At 43.7% G+C, this 20,834-nt stretch overlaps 1 protein-coding gene and 1 long non-coding RNA gene across 3 annotated transcripts in view; one reads left to right on the top strand and one right to left on the bottom strand.

Moving 5' to 3' along the window:
- Positions 1–19,767, bottom strand: part of LOC138521365 (uncharacterized) — a 62,862-nt gene extending 43,095 nt beyond the window's left edge. The window contains exons 1-5 of one of the 2 annotated variants that reach the window (XR_011283026.1): positions 19,595–19,767; positions 18,675–18,826; positions 16,423–16,523; positions 8,310–8,461; positions 445–7,847 (exon numbers count right to left, since the gene is read on the bottom strand). This is a non-coding gene — a long non-coding RNA (uncharacterized lncRNA). Of the gene's footprint in view, positions 1–444; positions 7,848–8,309; positions 8,462–16,422; positions 16,524–18,674; positions 18,827–19,594 lie in introns of those variants that run through there. The other variant, XR_011283027.1, reaches the window with a different exon arrangement.
- A 120-nt stretch (positions 19,768–19,887) lies between these two features.
- The window catches only part of TLK2 (tousled like kinase 2), a 2,257,819-nt gene continuing 2,256,872 nt past the window's right edge, over positions 19,888–20,834 (top strand). The window contains exon 1 of the mRNA XM_069634151.1: positions 19,888–19,926. The gene's annotated coding sequence lies outside the window, so the exon portion shown is untranslated. The remainder of the gene's footprint in view (positions 19,927–20,834) is intronic.

The raw sequence follows: 20,834 nt of genomic DNA, 5'->3' as shown, positions 1-20,834 counted from the left end.
TGAGAAGATTCAGAAAGGAATTGAAAACCTTCCTATTTAAATGATTCCTTGCCTTAGGGCCGCTACCACTTAAAACTCCCCACAGTGAAATGGTCATACTCTAGTTAACATCTGCGCCCGAATGCAGTTATCTGCCTGGTGCGCGTAAGAAATAAATCAAAATCAATGGTGTAATTAGTATTTCCACCTCACAGCATTTTATGTACAATGCTGCTGTATGCTCTTATGGACAAAATTCCAAATATCTAGATCGATCATACACACACACACACACACACACACACACACTCTCCTAAAACTCACTTATCAGAAAACAATCTATGTCAGATTTTACCGCATGTGGCAATATACATTACCACCTATGGTAAAATAAACCTATCCCTGTTGGACCTCAGTCTATGTGCTAATATTAAATGCAGTGACATAATGAGAACACAACACAGCTTGTTTTCAAACCTTTTGGTCTTTATCAAATGTTAAAATTCAAAGCATTATGCGATACAAGTTACTTGGACACGAGAAAACAAAATGCTTTTCATTAGAGTGTTCGCACACATTAACAGAACGAACTGTGCACAATCTTACCATCCGACCTTGGACACGAGAAAATTGGCACGAAATGCACTTTGAGGGAGAGAGGATAACATTGCAAATACTTTCATGTAAATTTGAAAACATATGCACATTTAACATTGAAATATTACACATGAAATGATCTGTTTCCCTATGTAACTGCTTGCGAGGCACACCGCAATCCCCTCATTTTTGACCTATATTACCTAGAGGCAGTGATTTTCTTAGCTTGACTGGAACTGGAGAATCCCCCCTCAGTCTATTCACACACAGATAAGGACCACCACAACCCCATGAAGCCTGCCAGCACAGAACTCTGTCCTGCAATTCACTGTCCCGCTCAGCCCAGCATTCAGAAAGGTCTCTGGATGTCTCACTTAGGAGGTTCCTGAATGTCTGCCTTGCATACACCCACTCAGAGCCTTGAGTGGCTGCCACTCAACAGAAAATGCCTTCAATATAGATCATACCACTGGAGTCCACGTGATCTTACTGTTGAAAAGCAATACAATACATATTTTCCTCCATTTCCCACACACAATGGCTTGCCATTATCAAAACAGAACTTCATATTTCATATTTGCAGCCTGCCACACAAGCTCCAACTGCACATTTAAACCTCATTGCAGAAGAGCATTTTCCAAAATCATTTCCACGTTATTTCCAACTAGACCAATTTGAACTCATTATTATTATTAAGGACATGTTACTGTGGAGGGGTTAGTATGTTAATTTATATTAGTATTTAGATTTAGTGCAAGCCAGTCAAATGAAATATCCTGAAATAATAAACACTTTCAAAGCATGCTCTATATTTCTGGACCCTGTGCATTTCCCATCTGGCACGCGGGCCGGTTGCTTTGGCAACCTATTACTTGTGCATACCTTTTTAATTTCTTTATAAAGCCCACACTAACACTACTTCTGTATACTAAGCTAATAAACCTCTGTACCTCACAGCCCCCCAGTTATTTAGAGCCCCCTGCTACTCATACAGGGGATAAAACATGTCTGGGGTTGCATGAGTTTCCATGCAGAGGGGACGTAACCCAAGAATTTGGCTGGGCTGCTCATGTTGGTGGCAGTACCTGACTGATTTGCATATGGCTGAACCCCTTTTGCAATGGCGCAGACTGGCTAAAAACAAACAGTGTTGTGGAAGGTTGTCTAGACGAGTGTCAGTGGGTCAGATTTATTCAAAACCTTCCACCCTTCACGTTTTTAGTTATAAATTGGGGGGGTAAGGCAAGCACAGGTAGCTCACATTCATAATATCACTCTACATTAAAAGCACATTCTTTCTTAATTTTTTTATTGTTGTTTTGATTGGAAGAACCAACCTTTCAATAGATTTAATGTTGTTACTTAAAAAAATATAAAAAGTATAAAAACACAAATAAAGTATGCATATACAAGTATATAACCCGTTTAACAAATATAAAAAGAGGAAACGACCATCAAAAGACAATCGAACTTAGATCATGTGCCAACATCGCAGTCGTCCTTGATATGTAAAGAATTTAGAAAATTTACAACATACCTTACACATTTTCTGTTTCTACTGTGTAATTCCAACCACGTTCGATCAGATGTTAATACTACATCTTCATTAAAAAGGCATTTAAAATGAGTCACCCTACGTGGTAACAAATCAATACACTCCACCAATAAATGTTTCATTGTTTCCATCTTTCGTTTACAAAAACGACAAGTTGTTTCGTGTATAGATATCTTCTTCCATTTACACATTATTTCCCTTGTTGGCCATATATTTAACCTAAACCTCATGAAGTCTGCTTGATGAACGGGATTGGGTGATCGCTGCAGATACTTTTCAACCACTCCTTGAAGTTGTAAAACAAATGGATTCTGATTGAATTTTTGGACATTCAAGCAGGCATCTCTCGTTTTAATCCAATCAGATTTCCATAAATTTGACTTAGCTTTATTTGGATTTTCGATTAAGAGAGTGTGTGTTATGTCTGCTCCACCCATAAAATTTTGCGCTAAATCACACCAAGTTCTCGCAAAATTATCATCGGCTAATAGTAAATGTTTCGATATGATCCTAAGAAGACCATTGCCATTTTCCCTCACGACACATTTCCTGTACAATTGGCATATTTTCCATTTGTATACTGCATAACATGAGATTAACCCCAATTCATGTCTAATAACAGGCAAGGCTTCAGACATGGGTAACAGTGATTTTTTCCAGTATGCACTTTCGTATTTTGACCAATAGGCATAGTTTTGACATTTTTTTTGTCTCAGAGCCATACCACTGAATGGTAGATATAAACTTTTGCTTGTAATAGACCATCAGGGGATCTATTGTAGATTTACAATACTTTGCTCTTATAGTTCTCATTTGTGACAGAGCTATGTTATGTTTTGTTTGTAAATGAGCTTCATATCGCTTATCCAACAAATTGTTATTAACACATATGCCCAGATATATATATGAATTTGCAGACTGTAAATTAGTGTTCTGCAACTTCCATTGATAGGACTTCTGCCTTTTATTTATGCCAAACTGCATGACTTCCGTCTTCTTGATATTAATACTAATGCAGTTTTTTATGGCATAATTATCTAGTGCATTCAAGAATGTAGGTAATCCAACAGGTGTTTTTGATATGAGCACCAAGTCATCAGCATAAAGAAGCCAATTAATTGCAATCCGATGCAATTTTGGTGGATCAGTGATCATACCCCTGAAGGAAGTCCCTATATCCAATATTAAAAAAATGAATAGGGCAGAGGCCAGCAAGCATCCCTGCTTCAATCCCCGGGTTGTTTCTATAGGATCTGATAACAACCCATCATCACTTAAACATATTTGGATGGTTGCATTAGTATGAAGCTCTATGATCCATTTCAAGATGTACCAAGAACAAGCTAGATCGATACTTTTTTTATACAATAGTTCCATTGGAACAAGATCAAAGGCCAACTTAAAAGTCGACAAATGCTGTATAAATGGGCTGCTTGAGCCGTTTACCTTGTTGAATAATAGCATTCAAGGTTATGAGGTTTACTGCAGTGCATAAACCTGGAAGGAACCCACTTTGAAATGTATCCCTATAAGTCAAGTTGTCAAGCCATTTCTTAAACTCTCCCAAGATCATGCAGGCAAAGATCTTTCCAAGGCAATCCAAAAGCAGTAGAATTATTGATGTTTTCATCTGCTATATCAGAGGTTTGTGTTGAGCATGTTTCCCCTGTATTACAAGCCAATGCTATTGTTGTATCGGACATCTCTTTCCCAATTTGGTCCAGGTGCAGGGGAGTTACAGCGTTGGTCAACACCATACTATCAATACATTTAGACGTTATGTCAATTGATGTAGGGTGTATCCGATGCCTATTTAAATCATCAATGGCCGGTGGAGGACTAATATTTCTCTCTTTTCTGACATCCAATTTATAAAGAGCTTGAATGTCTACATTTAGAGAGACTTAATTTTTTTTCTTTAAGCTTTTGTGAAATAAAAGCCTTTTTATTCTGAAGGGTCGTGAGGTTATAAATCTCCGGACCAATTTTCGGCATACCCGATTTTAACGTGTATACCTGACTTAGCATAACAAATTATAAATAGAGCACCCAGAAGAAGGAAAGTAACAAAATTGAAATACAAAAATTTAAATAAAACGATGTAAAATTAAATAAATGTATAGGTGCAACAACAAACAAGAAAATAAAAATGTACCACACTTTATCGGTTCGCCCCTGCTGTCCAGCTAGACAACCAACACACTTAGCTCACGCGCGTGCAAGATGTTTTTGAAATGGGGAAGGCGGGCTTGAGGGCAGAGCTCAAACCTAAGCAAATACAAAAGACAGGATTGTGGATGAATACCACAGCTTTAACAGTATAATTATCTTTCCAATGAATCCAGTCCTTAGTCCAATATGGGGCCTACCAGCACAGCCAGTAGAGAAATAGACACCAGAAAGCATGTTGATATCGCGGCAGGCAAAAGGATCCGATATCAGGAGAGCAGGCTGCAGACAGCCAATGCACTTCCGTCAACATGGTATTATTATTGAGTGTGCCTTTTTCCATTAGAAGCTGTTCCACAGAGCTGTTTTAATGTAACGCCGATTTATTTTTGTTTTATTACATTTCCGTCATATGCCATACAAGGATCCGTGAGTTCATGGTAGTTTATCAATGTTGCTATTTTTGGCACATCGTTTGGATGCATAGGCAAAGATGTTTTTAGATTTGTAAAACGCATTAACAGCCCATGGGCATTCAAGGCGCTGCTGCAATAGTTGTACTTCGTGAGTTTTAGTTATACTGTTATTTTAACGGTGTGGTGATATATGGTGGCTAACATGTTGCCATAAGTGCATTTTGTTTCGTCTTTTGTGTGTTATGGCAGATGTTCATTTTTAATGGAATTGGAGCAATTTAAGAAATAAAGAATGTGATTATAGTTAACGTGGATACACATTTTACTTGCAATGTGGTCCAACTAGCTGGCAAGAAAGCGTGCTTGCATCTTCGATTTAGGCACTTGTATGTTAAACTTCCGGCAGTGACAGCACAGTTTTTCATCTTTCAAATGTAGATAAATTAACCTCCACTCAGCTAGGGGAAAGGAACACATACACCACAAAACAAGCAAATCACCTTTGGGATATAAGCGTGTGCAATGAAATAATGGCCGGTCAGCTGCAAGACCAATAGAGTGATTTCTCCGCTGAGGAGGAGCTACAAGGTGCAAAAACGTCACAGGGGGGAAAAACAACCTTTTCCGGCATCGTGATTGGACAGGGCGTACAAGGGCACGAGGATCAGCACCAGTGGGAGTTCCATGCTTCTATATAAGCCCAGTTTGCAGCGCACGCTGCCCGCCCCTTCCTATCCTGAACCTGTCTCGCCGGCACCACGCACCCCGCTCTCCGCGATAGGGCTCGTTGCAACTGAGGGAGCGGGGAATGTGGCGCAAGCCACACAAGGCAGGGGTGCGCGTGCCACAGAGCAACGTGTTGCGCGCTCTCCTTTTGGTCTTGCCTCACGCCCTTGCTAGCAATGCTGGTGGGGTGGAGGGAGCTGCTGCGCCTCACCACGAGAGTGAGAAGGCTTTAAAAAAAAAAAAAAAACAATGTGTGCGAGTCTCGCAAGAAGGCACGGGTTTCACTATTGCGTTTACACTAATTTTACTACAAGCACTAATAATCACAACCAAACCGATCTGGATCCAGGCAGAAGGTTCTGGAACACCCCCACACTCCCCCCTGGTGCTGGAGCATTCTGAACCCCTCCCACATGCACATCTGCTGCAGGGGCATCGCGTGGCAGCCTTTATAGCCAGGCGAGGCCGGGGTCTGCCCCAGGCCTGCGCTCGGAGGCTTTGGACGCGGCGTGAGAACAAAGCGAATGCATTGGGGATTCAGGTAATTGGGAAAGAAGAAACCCGATGGTGAAAATGTTGGCCATGCTGGGAGGGAGGAAGCATCAATGTATCGTCCGTGGAAATGAGTGCACGCAGTGCCTGTGACAGGGTGCTGACCTAGCATGGGAGAGGGAGTTGCGGGTTGGTGCAGCAGTTTTAAGTGCAAGGGGCCGCTGACTCAGAGGTGTTGATGCCGAACCCTGTGGGATGGGAGTTTGATCCCTGGAAATATGATTGTGGAGACGAGGGCCAACAAACTGCTTCAGAAGTAGGCACGCGTTATTTACAGATTCCTGAGCATTCGATAGGAATGTGCCCCGAAGGTGCTGTTTTGAGTGTGTAATGAAGCCGTTTGAGCCAGACGGGATGATTTTCCTGGAATCATTCTGGAGTCATACAGTGACTCCATCCTAGAATCATCCATGGCTAGTTTAGGGAGATCATCCCGAAGTAGGTGTATAGGCCCAAATGAGATGACTCTAGAGTTATCACAGAAACTACTCCAGGATGAGTTCTGATTACTTCCAGTGATGATCTTGTATTACTCCAGGTTGACCCCATGACAACTTCAGGATGGGTCAGGGTGACCCCATGACAACTTGGGGATGGGGGGGGAGATGATTACTCCAGGATGACCCCCACAACACTTCAGGATTGGGGGGGAATCAAGGGTGACCCGATGACAACTTCAGGACAGGTGGGGGGGGGGATTACTCCAGGATGACCCCCATGTCAACTTCGGGATGGGTTTGAAATTGTGAACAAGTACTGCAGACAACTTCAGGAGGAGTTATTTCATGTTGCTTCCAAGCGATTTAGTAAAAGGGTTTTGATTCCTTGTGTGTAAGACAGGTGGTATTTCTATAGGGTGAGTCTAGTTAGACTTATGGATAGTGTACTAAAAAGGGAATTTGCAGCCGTTACTTTCCATCTTTGCTAGAGAACTTAAATGTCATTGACCAAGTTTGCCAATTTAGTATACAAAACTACAAATCCAACCCACAATGTCACAAACAAACCTAACCGCCCTCAGTTCAGTTCTCACCTCTAGCTAACATGGCATCACACCCAATAAACTCCCACAATTACAAATCGCCGCACTAAAATACACACTTTCAGTGACCTAAACAGAATCCATTAAAAGTCTACCTGCGTAAGAGAATGCTGATCACTTCACCCAATATCACTATTAACAACTAGCAATTAGTTCAACCATTCACAATACTCAAGAAAATTCCTTCCTTCCTAAAAACATGTACCATTTACAAGCTTGACACCAACCTACAAATTCACCAGATCATAGTTCTACACACAAAAGCACTTGCATCTTCAGTTTCCCATAACAGCGTGTTAGCTACAATTACGGTGTCTATTAGTACAAGGGGCTGGCATAGTAACCAAACTCCTTTGTGGGGGACGTTCCAATTCAATATATATATTTTTTTAAAGGCCATAATCTGAATGATTGCACAGGTGTGTAGGATTCACTTCCCTGTCCAAATAGGCATAGCCATCATACTGTAACAAGGACACACTGTTGAGATGACATGGTGATAGAGTTGAGCTTGTCAAATTAAATGTCCAACAAAACATTTGTAGCAGCTTTGGTGACTGCAACATTACACTGAGACATCTGCCGATTTAGTCTTTCAATTGTCCAGGAGAAGTAAGAGGCAGGTTCTGAGGCACACTAGTCATTCCTGCCAAAAGACTTAGGTTTTCCAGCTTTTGTGAACAGCCATTAATACATTTTGGAATAGTCAGTTTTCACCCAACAGCTTTTACAATATAATTCTCTTGTCTTTTTCACTGACTCTTCTTGTAGGTTTCCAATATTTCATCTGTCTCTTAATACAATTTCTTGGCTGCGGGTATGAAAAAAGCAAGTTGAAACTTCATAATGTGACTGCCAATACAACAAACATTTTCCTTGAGCTGTACACTGGCGTAAGTGACTGCCCTTAAGGGCAGTCCTATACATCCCCTTGGATTTTTGCATATTATTGCTCTTTTGGCGCTTTTCCTCCCTCCCTCCCTCCCTCCCTCCCTCCCTCCCTCCCTCCCCCCCCCCCCTATGCAGCTACCCACAACTCAAGTCTAGCTGCACACATACTCTGACCCTGTACTACGGTCCCCAAGGGCGTTCAACCCATAACACTTTGCCAATAACATAAGAGAAATCAGTATACCATATTTAGAGAGTTACTCTAGAGGAAAGAGATGCTGTAAAAGAGTGGTGGCCATTGTGCAGCGTGTGTGTGAAAAAAGGGAATGCTTCCACCCCCCCCTATTAGATAGATGAACAAAAGAAAAAATACATTGCTTACCTGACTAGAAAAGCATGACTGCCTTGAAATGCTTTTCTTCACGCATTTCTCTTCTACTTTCTTCAAGAGCCTCTATCATCCATTCACAATTAACTTAACAGGGAATTGCCATAGGCTCAAATGCCCCATCCTTTCAATACACAGAGAATTGTCTGAATCAAAAGGAAAACACATTAAAAGAGTGCCATGATATAAGCTATTGCCTAAAAGAAATAAAAAAGTAAATTTGGTATGCACCAAGTATTTGTGAACCAGGTCTTACACAAAATCATCAATTTATAGTGGGCTTGCTATGGATGTTCCTGCCTGATGTGTCCCGATTTGTGAGTGAAGCGTCTCTTGGTGCTTGGTAACTTCCTCCAAGACTTCACCCATTATGACAGGAACTAGTTGCATCTGCTCGCTAATAAAAATTATAATTAGAAGTGGGTGTTCTGGAGAGGCAATACCTTTTTAACTGCAGAGCTCTTGTACCTAAAATGTTGCAGTCATTGTGTGTGTCCTTTAAAAGACAAGCACCTGTTTCAGTTTCTTAAATGTAACTATCAACCACAGAGAGTCCCAGCTTGCAGACAGCAACATGCACAGGAAATAATAGGGACCAGAAATAGGAGGGTATGCAGGGACAGAACCCATTACCAAAGCAACTAGGGGGAACAAAAAGTAAATATTACACCTTAGCTGGAAGGCCTTTGCTAATATTAGCCAGACACTAACATCCAGAAAGGTCAGAAGACCCCCCCTCCCCAATAAACATAGCTACTGCGCCATAAATTAAGCATTACATCTGAACTAGTGCAGCGCTCATAGCAATGGAAAATACCTGCAAAACAAAAGAAAGCAATGGGAATATTTAGCAGAGGCATGGTTTCTCACACACGCGCCACGGCACGATAAATGTAGATAACGCATTACTTAGCAGGTCGGGTGCACCTATCTGAGGAAGGCATGGGCCTATTCGTGTGAAACATTGTGGGGGCACTGGAGCAGCCACAGCTTTGAAGCCAAAAGGGGGCCGCCAGTAGGGCATTTATCCCCTACTTGGTGACGGTTTGAAAGTGATCAGCCTGATCAGCAGATTAGTCATTGTGTGGAACTGGGGTGGAGTCGCCCCACCCACGAAAGGGGGCCTCTATATGCTGACAGTTAAGGTGCCTTAAGGCAGTGGCCTTCAAACTGGGTGGACTGAAGGATGCCCCATGGTGGGGGCTTGAAGGATTATGGCGACTGTTTTGAATAGAAAATAAGCATTTGTGGTGGTGGGGGGAGCAGAAACTATTTTAATCAAGGGGGGCCTCCGGATAAAAAGGCTTGAAGACCACTGCCTTAAGGGAATAACGTGACCTCCCACTTTCAAATAGCAAAGTAATCAAAATTAACAGAACTCCTTTCACGCCTAGGTCAGAAAAACCCTGCTACCGCGCCAGTCCTCTGATACGTAAGGCTTCAGAAGAATCCAGAAAAGCGTGAACATTTTCCACAACATCTAACAAGAATGAACTGATCCCATCATTAGAGGGGGGAGAAAAATAACCCATTGTTACGGTCATCTGGGCGTCTGCGGCCTCCACCCACGTGATGCGTAGTGCAGCGATGACTGACTGGATCTGCCCTCCTAATATTGTCTGCTTTGCCCGTAGAAATATTCTCCTACAAGTGGAGATAGATTTAGCCACTTGTGGATTCAAGTGATAGCACTCCCACTGTCCTCCCCACTAATCACCTCTGAAGCGCCCTCAGCAATCTCACCTTATATTCTTGAAGGATGGGCCCTCCATCCTGCGAAGCACGCAGGGGCGCGTTGATGACCAGTTGCTTCACTGGCCTGAAGATATTGGAAGAGTTGTAGACGAATCGAGACTCCAAAAAGGTCCTGGCGAAGAGCCGTAAGTATATAGTTCGGAAGAGTTCAAAATGTCTGGAATTCACTCCTGTCCAATTCCTCTTTTACCTTGCAGCTTTGACCCACTAAGATTGACAGCTGAAAGCGGTCTGGTAAAAGTCTGTGTTACCCAAAACTGTCCAGTAAATAATGCCAAGGGTTAAACTTGCTGCTTTCTCCTTATCTTACAGGTGCGGCATTAGAAGATGTGGCGTGCTGATGAATTATACCTCTGGCGGTAAAATCAGGTAAGCATATGGCAGCTAAAGAGATGTCTCTGTTCTCTCTGCTCACCTTGTTGTTACTTGTCCCCCTTAGGTGCCGGGATTCGGCGATGTAAAGATGGAGACAGCGCCGGATTGAAGAGATGCTGAGTGGAATGGTGAGTATGGCGCGGCGCTGCTGCTGGCGATGCGACGCAGTTAAAACAAAGTCTTTCCTCTGATTTGAAGATGCGATGAATCCAGAATCAGGAAAGGAATCAGGTAACACTCTTGTTCTAACCGTAGCTTCTTTCCTTCTTTCTAGGTGCTCCAGGTTCAAGGCGGGCGTGGCAGAAGGCTGGATGCTGCTGCTGGCACGGAGAGCATTACGCTGCTGGATGCAGAATAACGCGAAGCGTGTCCTGCTCTTCGGGCGTGGTTTAAATAGCCTCCAAAGTAGTCCCAGGTAAGTATTCCTCCCCGACCACACCCCGAGTAACAAAATAGTCCCTAAGGTAAAGTAGTCCCTTCTAGGCCTCACATCTTCTTGCAGCATGGTCTGCATCAGGTAAGTGTGCGCCTATGGTGCCAGGACTGATGTCCCATATGAGCCTGGCGCCATAGGCACCAGGACTGAACCCAGACAGTCCCTAGCAGGGGTTGCTGGGTTTTCTCAAGGCGACATGATGCCTGCTCCCGGGGCTGATGGACGTGGTCTGGATGCCTGGGGGTATGCATCATGACACTATCACCATAAAAATCATTCACCCCAGATCAAAAAGATATTTTCAAAATTAATGACATGGATCACTAGCCCTAGCAAGCATTCAATAAGTTTACAGGCAAACTATCTTCAATTAACTGCTGATGTCAAGTGGTTAGAAAAAAACAAACGTGGCAATAAAATCCCTCCAGGAACCTCCCCTATAGAGAGAATACAATAAGTCCCTGAAACTTACATTTGTATATATTAAATCGTGTAGCAATTTCCCCAAAGTGTTGAACAAACTAAACGTAGATGGAGTAGAGCACAAGTCATGGGGGAATTAGAACACTGTCCCCCGCGCATAAAGGCTGGCACAACTAGCCCTTCTGTGAACTGAAAAAGGCAAAGGATACAGGGGTAAACAAGCCCTTAAAATAAATGGTGTAAAAAGCTCTCACAGGTATAGCGTCTGTAACTTCCAGTAGTGAAAAAATTATATTCAAAAGGATTACAATACAAAATGACAGTCTGAATACCAGACAGTGGGAAGCTTTACAGAACCTCTTTGGTGGTGTGTGGACTCTACCTGTCCTGTACACTTTTCATATTACAAAAATCTCAAACTGATGCACATACTGTAATCACTCTTCCTGAGCTTCAACCGGAGGGAGGTGGAGGGGGGGGGGGGGGGGGGGGGGAAAGAGGGTGAGTTGGTTAGGCAGGGAGTCGAGACTCCAATTCAGTTGCTGGACAATTGATGGATGCCACTTTGTGTTGGCGGTTCAGTGAAATTAACAGGTTGCAAGCATTGATAAGAGAAATAAGGGAGGAGGTGTTGGGGGGGCATCTGTCCACTGTTGGTTGGAGGAGCCCTTTTCTCTACCTTCTTAATGAGAGCTTGGATGGCCAATATCTGCAACCATTCTCTGTGCGCAGAATAACAACAGCAGATCTAATTGGAGCGTTTGTAAAGTAAAGCCCAAAGCGCCCTGTGCCAAGGAGCAGGAATGCAGGAAAAACGCATCAGGGCATTCCAACCATTCCCAGCCTCCGACTACACCCGGCAGCATGTGCAGCACACATCGGCTCAAACAGTCTGCCACACAGTACCTTAGCCAGCCAAACAAAACTTTGCCACTTGGCACCTTGCTTCAGAATTTAGCAATATTAAAAAGATGCTGCGAAAGTAACACTTCCCACGAGCTACACATTAACAATCCCAACAAGGGAAATCTATGCCAGCGGGCATCTGTGCCCCAGCAGGCAGCTGTCTGGGGAACTTATTGAAAATTATAGGCACTGTGCCCTTTATAACCAATAAGCACTGTGTCCCTTATATACACACAATAGACATTCTCACAGGGGCTACGCGGCAATACGACCAAGTCAAACCTGGAGTATCGCTGGGCCCATGCAACTCTTTCCTTCACAGTAAAGCACCGGTATGATTTCACTCATACCCACTGAAGATGTGAACGAGTTGTATATGCACCGTACCGCACACAAGGTCTCAGCAAGCACATGGATAATGGACCACTTTTTAAAGTGTGTTTAGTACATTAAGCTTCTGCCATTCAAGCCCACATGTGCACTGTACTGTCCCCTAGGGACCGGGGAGGGCTTAAATGCTCTTCCAAACAATTGTTAACATATAGCAGTGCCAGCAAGAAAGCAATTAGGTTTTTTGCCTTTTAACATAATTTCTGGATGATAGTAACTCTCTACAGCGGTGGTCTTCAAACTTTTGTTGACCCAGAGCCCCCCCCCCTAAGAAAAAAAGTTGGGCCCCCCTATAGACATGGACCCCAAAACATGGGGGTGTATTGGGAGGTGGGCCTCTAGGTCTGCTAGGAAAGGCTGAACCACTCAGTCATTGATGCTACAAGTGTCCCCTGTAATGAGACTGGTTCTGAGATTGTTTCCTATTAGTTCAGCAACACATGAAAGATCATACTCAGTCTCCTCAAGAGCATCTGCTACTAATGGAATTGCATCAGAAAGTAGACATCTACCCCCCCCCCCCCCTTCCAAAGCTCCTGCTTCTTTCTGAATGCTGATATTCTGAATGCTGATACACGATTTAAAACCTTTCCCCCTGGATTGCCACTGGGCTTCCGTGTGAAACCACAAAGAATCATGTTCAGCTCCCATTTCTGCACATAATGTGGCAAAGACAGGCTCTTGTGCACTGCATCCAGTGCTCCAGATAGGATTTTGTAGTGAGTATTTCACTCCAAACTTTTAGAATTAGAGTAAAAATGATTTTCCTCCTTCGCAAGGCAGTAAAAAGTGTGTGACAACTATCCAATGTGTGCGTAAAATTAAAACTATTTGTAAACATAAGTGACAAAACAATTGCATTTCAAAGTGGTTATAAATTGCACTCATGGAAAACAGTTTCCCCACACATGAACCTTGTATATGCATACTACCCAATCTCCAGGACACTTGGGCACAAACTCTGAAGAGTTACTAGAGATGCCAGCTAGTTACATCGGGTGATTCATAAAAGACCCTCACTTTACCAGAATCACTTCTCTGCCTCCCAGGCCTACTGTTGCTGCCTGGCACTACCCGCTTGACAGCCACTCCGTGTTTTCGCTCCACCTCTCCTTCCCTTCGCTACTTTGTTCCCTGTCGCTCACTTTCTGATTCTCTGCCTTTCACCCTCAAGTGTTGCAATGCCACATATTGCGATCCGTTTCTCTGTCACTCTGGATCTCCCATCTCTACATTCTATTGTTGCTTTTTCCCCCTACTATAGCTCACTGTATTGGTTAATATAACTCCTATTCCTCTCTCAGCTCATTACTCTGGCTATATCTGTTTTGTAATGTTCTCGATTGTGGTTGCTACTATTGGCCTGCCCTTCTCTAGTCTTGCTTTTCTATTTCCATCTCTCCATTTCCAACCTGCTGTTGATCTGCGTTTAATTTTACAGTTTCCAAATGTCTTTTCCTCTGCTTCTACCTCTCACTCCCATTGTTTGTTTGTCCTATTAACTCCGTTTCCCTTCTCACTTGTTGTCCCATCATGTAGCTCATTGCTCTCTTCCTGTTGCTCGAATTCCTGTTTTGGATCGTCTAGTATGTTCTCTGTCCCTTCGCCTCCCCTCCCCACCACACCTTTGTTCTTCTGTATTGCTTAGTTTCAGAGTTGCTCTTCCTCTTCTGTTTGTCTTTTAACGTAGCACAAATAAACATCCAAAAAGCTGAAAATGCCTTTCCCGTTTAAAGAATCTAGTGCAGCTTTACCATTGGGTGCTCCTTTTTAGATGTGTGCAAACCTTTTAGCCATTAGGCTGGGAATTATAGAGTTAGAGGTTTGTCGGACCAGATGCAGCACTTGCTTTAATGTAGATGCTTTACCAATACTATAAGCGCCCATATGAGATGCTGTTATACCTGTAATGGCGCAGAACAGACTTTGATGAGGTGTGTATTCTGAGCCATTACAAGTATAGCGGCACTCAAGAGTTGTGTGTTCTGAGCCATCACAGGTATAGCAGCCCAGATGAGATTAGTCTGTTTTGAGCCATTATAAATATAGCAGTCCTCATGGGAGGTGCTTCTTCTGAGCCATTACAAGTATAGCATCCCAAATGAAATGTCTATTCTCAGCCATTACAAGTTTAGTGGTCCTCATGGGATGCGTATGTTCTGCTTCTGAGCCATCACAGGTATAGCAGGCCTGATGAGGTGTGCGTTCTGAGCCATTACAAGTCCTCGTGGGATGTGCTTCTTCTGAGCCATTACAAGTCTAGCAGACCAAATGAGATGTGTCTGTTCTCAGCCATCCCAGGTAAAGCAGCCCCAATGAGGTGCGTGTTCTGAGCTGTTACAAGCACAGCAGCCCTGAAGAGTTGTGTTCTTGGCAATCACAGGTGTAAGCCATTACAAATAGAGCATCCTGGATGAAATGCATGATCTGAATCACTGAACATTTAGTAGTCCTTTTGTTAAGCCAAAAGATTGAATGTTACCTGCACATTAAATGCATATATCTGATGCAGACTCACTCAACTATTAACAGTATTTGATATAATAGGTTACATAATAGTCTCTGCAGCAGGGTTATTGCCCCACTATAATGCCTTTTCCAACAGGCTGTGGACACTGAAAGGCACATAGGGTTAGGGCACTGGCAGTTATGTGAGGCTTACCTGGCATAAATGGCTCGTCAAAAGATCCAAGCCTGGTGGGACTATCCTACATAAATCAGGAAAATGATAATGATGCTTTGAAATGTACTAGACTTTTTGGCAGTGGGACTCAGTAATCAGACATGGGAGAAGCAGGAGTTTTGAAAATCTCAAGAAGGTATTGAAGTATATGACTGCAATGCCATCTTCTCACACTGTCAGAGGTTGGTGGGAAGAGCTCAGATACTGTTCTTGCTCTGTACTATAGCTTGCTGCAGAAAATGCCAACACATGTTCGTGGTGAAATTCAGGTACTGTCCCAAAACAGAACAGTATTGCTAAAAAAATGTGGGCATTATACAATCAGCCCTGCTGTGAATATTTGGCATTGCGTGGTGACATGCATACGGTATAGCAGCTCCATTGATAGATTAGGCTTTTTTTGCCTGAATATATAACAGCCCCGTGGAGAAGTACGGGCACAATCTGTGCCACTGAAACTATATACAGCACTGCTTCTACCTGTATCCATTATACATGCTTGCAGTGGGTGGTCAGAAAGGGAGTTAAAGGTCAGACCACAGGCCTAGCTGCATGCAATTGGTGCGCTTCTGTGATGAAAAGAAAACAAATTACATGCCCATGCTGCCTCTATTAAAGCCAATTAATCAGAAATACAGCCCTTGTTTAAGACTATTTTCATTTTACACAATACTACCTGTAACCTAAAGCAAAGCGAAAAGCATGCTCATGATTCAAAAACACTAAACTACAAAATGCAGGCAGTTGAATAAAGTGACCACAACACAAATTCCTTTTTACATTACTCAGAAAGTATTATCTTGATAGAATCAGAATCATTAACAGAGGAGAGTGTTAAAAAAATTAAACAAATTAGGATACATGGGTCTATCTGAGACTTCAAAATTAAGATTAGATGAGCATGGGTTAAAACCATCTCTTGGTTGTTAAGCATCAGCTGGTATGCAGGACATAACGCTGGGAAACCATGAGAGAGTACACAGTGCATGCAACTCGTACACTAGACGTGAACTTCCAGTACCGCCCCAAACTGGACATGAGAAAGGAACAGCCTCAAAAATAGTTTTGACTCCTAACTATACCGTTAAAATTGTCCCACCAGCACTCAAAGCAAAATGCAGTCATTTTTAAATTCTTACCTGCGGCAAATCCTACTAGAGAGGTCAGGATTTTTTATGGTGCCATTGCTGCTGGGGGACTTTGCTTCCAAGATGGGATAGAGCCGAGCCAATTTGTGTTCCTGCAATTGAAATAGTACAATAAGAAAAAAAAAATTATAGATGTACCAGATTGAACGTACGAATATTTGCGCAATACACTCGTCGGCACACATCCTCCCCCGCAGACAAAAGGGACCTAGGCTGAAGGGCCCTACCAGGAAATCTCCAACGTTCCCTATAGGCCAGCCCACCCTAGCTGGCAGAGTGAACAGAACAGTCAGAGCACATAACCTGAAAAACGTGACCATATTCAGTCACAGATACAAACAAATAATAGAGCGAGAGAAAGAGCATCAGCTTGTTATTTTTTTACCCTTTTGATTCCCTGCCTAGAATAGTTGAGAAGTCCAGCCTGCTGGCATTTCAATCATTCATCTACATACCTTACATAGAATCCAACACGGTAGTTCTTAACTCACCAAGCTTACTTTTGGAAACATCGAGTAATAGCCATGTAGGTTTTACTGCAGTTCGGCGGCAGCGCTGACGTAACAGCAGACTGCCACGGCTGCCATGGCAGACACGAGGGCCCCTGGCTTCTCTGCAACACATGGTGCCCCATGCAGGCAAAGGCCTGGCACCCACAGTAGGATGATATACATGAATTCCACTTTAAAAATCACTCTTATGGCAGCGGGGGAACCAAAGTACTGTTGGTAATGCAGTGATTTTAGTACATCAAGGGATGCATAGAATCGCTCTATATTAGATAGCTACCGGGGTAGCTCAGCAGGTTGACAGGCGGCTGCTGAGACGTTATATGGAAAATAAAATTATGTGTATTGATATATTGTTTCTTTTAATGTGGTTAAGGTTGAAATTAACCAAATAAAGAAAGAAATATATACCAAACTTGTTATCGATTACTTTTTGCAATTACTTAGAAAACAGGAAGCGCTATAAAATGTGTTTGGCCATGGGATGGATTTTGGCATTTCTGCCTCTGTAGAGAAAACCAAAAGTTGGCAGCCACGAACCCAGTTTAATTTCCCAATAAATGCTGTCAGCCCAACGGAAGCATTTATTTGTGACACCAGTTTTATAAATATAACATCTTTATAAATATAATCTGTGATAAAACACAAAGCAAGCAGCACACAAATTACAGGAAATGCGTGAGTAACGGCTGGGGAAAGGAGCACTGTAGATTAGGTCACTGAGCCTCCAGTTTCCCCTCTGCAAAGCTGGGGGGCTTGGTAAAGCCCGGTCATGGCTGAAGCAGGCCGGGTCCCAAGATCCAGCCAAACATGATGTCAGATCTCTGACCCAGCCAGAGCCGTCCCATGGACCTGAGGGGGTGACAACGCAGGTGGGCCGGTGTTGTATGATATCTGGATCCCCCAGGGCAGATTGCTGGAGCTAAGCAATCTGCCATGAGGGAGCCGAATATCATACAACACTGGCAATGCATTCTTCCGTCCCTGCTCGTCCCCTCTCCCCCCAAGGTGGGGGTAGCATTGCAGCTACCCAGCCCCCCTGCTCGCCTCCTCTCCCCACACCTTCGCCTTTGTGGATTCAAAAGGGGAGAGGGAAGAGAGGGACCAGAAAAAGGCCTGAAAACACATACTCCCCACCCAAATGTGGTGTGGGCAGCTGAACAGCAGCAACCCTTACCAGGCAAGAAGACACTGGCGGCACCAGCAGGAACACAGCATGGACGTGCCATCCAAATGCAAGAAAGCGCACATCCAGGCTGCGTTTATTTTCCGTTTCGTGGTCATGTCACATTGACTGAGCATGGGGGGCTAGTAGCTCACTATGCACAGTTAAGTGAGGCAAACAAAAACTATTTTCTCTTTCCTCACCGTCCTGGATCACACGCCCCACAGATTGAAGACCTCTGCCTACATTATGGCTATTTTTAAGACAAAATACTTAATTGTTATCTTGCTGGCAAGACTAATTAGGAGTGCATTGTCACTGTATACTAGCAAAGTATACATGAACATGCAGGCGCCTAGTCGGTAAGACAACGCAGGTAAATGAAGGAATTCCTTCCGATACAGACATACAGCGGAAGAAATGCCCTGGGGCAGGGTGGAAATCAAGAAAGACATATTGTGGTACAGACAGACTCTGGCCAGTACAGTTCAAAGCACTGCCTGGCAGCACTGAACATAAAAGTTAGGCAATAGGCATATACCTGCAATGTTCAAATCAGAACCACTCACCTCGTAAAGGCAGTAAAGTTACAGAAATCATGCCAAGGGAACGTCAGCCCCGCCCGCTGATCTTCATCCAGAGCCACGAGGCTGTTGCCACACTCGTCCCCGCTCTGGTGGCAGCACATACCATCCCCAGAGGCATCCAAGCCAGCGTGAGCCTGTGCAGCAGTGCAGAAAAAGCAAGCATGCGGCTGTGGTAAAAATGGGATCGACATGGGGCTTAATTTCCAACTAGCTGAGTGCATTGCTGTTTTGACAGTGAAAGCCGTGTTGCGCAGATAAGGGTGAAGAAAGATCGCGTATAATCCAATTCCCTTAGCGTGCACGCACGGCCACAAATAATTTCTGTTTGGGGGCGGGTGTGCCGGTCTGGGCATAATACCAGCCAAGATACACAAAGATCCGCTGTTGCTACAACCAAAATCAAAATAGGAAAAACACACCCACCGGCACCCAAATATACCTGGTACTTCGAAACACTTCCAAAATGTATACTCGCCTTATAAACACACACAAAAAAGACGTGTACGGCATGAAGTGGTCCTTCCTCTGTAAATTTCTGCCTAAGCACGTATAGACGTCCTACGTGAAAAAGTCTCAACGACTTAATACCTGAAAGACGTCATGACGCGGTAAAGGCATTTTAGAAAGTATCGGAAAACTTTTAACCAAACGCACCGTGCTATCGGGTCTCATAGGGACGTTAAATGAACAACCCCCTCCCCGGGAATGTCAAATCACCCCCGAAGCAGGAGAAAAAAAGAACTGAACTGTTATGCTGGAAATTCGTACCCAAATGCTCCTGTCTACATCAAACACATATTCCCATCTGCTGCACATAACAAATCCCCAAAATACACAGAAATACTCCCTTCCCCCGCTCTGCATTAAAGTAACAATCAACGTTGAACAACTTTAAGACTTACCATGAATCAAACTCAAGCACCAAATAACAAGCAATTATACGAAATGTGCTTTGTAACGGAGGACTCTCTCCTGGCGAGTCCTACGCCTTGCCTTCCCTCTCCGCCCCGGCCGCTTGTGCTACACCGAGGGTTGCCTTGACTTCCCGCTCGTGCAAAAAAAAGATAACTAGTGACTGTTGTGGAGCACGTGATGCCGGGCACGTGATGCGGAGCATCACGTGATGCGGGACACGTGATGACGTACGGAGGAGCGTTGCTATGGTCCGTTTCTGAAATGGGAAGTAGACGCTACCCTTTATGAAACGTCATATCCTGATTCCTGGTATAAACAGGTGAGTGCATGCGATCCCGCTCTTGTAGTGAATTTTATATGCATTTCCTTTAGCATCCATTTAGTTAGACGTTCTCACCCCTTTGTTATATTGTTAAGAGGAGCCCTTTTGCAACTTCTGGATATTCACGTTGAAGCTGCACTTCGTTGTATTTTACTTATCACATGTTGAAATTAAATATTGTAAGTACGTGAATTTTTAAACATCTGGTTTTTCAATTACACAGGTCAGCCTGTTGTTGCTGGTATTGTAGACTCAGTAGCTGCTCTAAATATCATCTATGGTACGGTTCAGGCTCTGCAATGCTCGCAGACACAGTAACTGTTGTGCAGCTACTACACAGACCCTGCTCTGGTGCAAGTGATTACATATATAATAATCAGGCCCGTTGCTTGACCCGGGCAACTGCCTGGGGCGCAATTGCATACTTGCCAACACTAAAGATTTAAGCAGTAGGCTACTGCTTTTTAAGCAGTCTCACCGCCTACAGATTTGGGTGACAGATCCTTCTGCTTTTTTCAGTGGCAGGTCATTTACTGGACTTTAAGGAAGGCTGCAGGACAAAGCATGCAACACATTAATTAGTCTGTACAGTGGGCTGGTAGGTGATTACTTTCATTGGGCTCAGACCAATCCACTGACTCTGTCCTGCACTCTTGCCAGAATAACCCTTAGGTGAACCACCAGTGAAGGCAAGTGGCAGAGTGCAACACCATCATACGGCATCTGTGTATCAGGCTGAGGGGAGTATCGGTCTCCAGGTCATTCAGTGTTCAACTTGCACTGCAGGAATACATATGTATTGCCCAGGCTGCTGCTACGGAGTAGTGGCAAACGTTGCGTACCAGCTCTGTGTGATTATCTTCTGTGCAATTGAATTTGGTGTTAACTTCCCATTCAGAATTATA

This window comes from Ambystoma mexicanum, chromosome 13 (assembly GCF_040938575.1).
Source record: "Ambystoma mexicanum isolate Mex_15411 chromosome 13, UKY_AmexF1_1, whole genome shotgun sequence".
NCBI lineage: Eukaryota > Metazoa > Chordata > Amphibia > Caudata > Ambystomatidae > Ambystoma > Ambystoma mexicanum.
The sequence above is the reverse complement of the archived record's forward strand: the minus strand, read 5'-3'. Positions and strand labels throughout refer to the sequence as shown.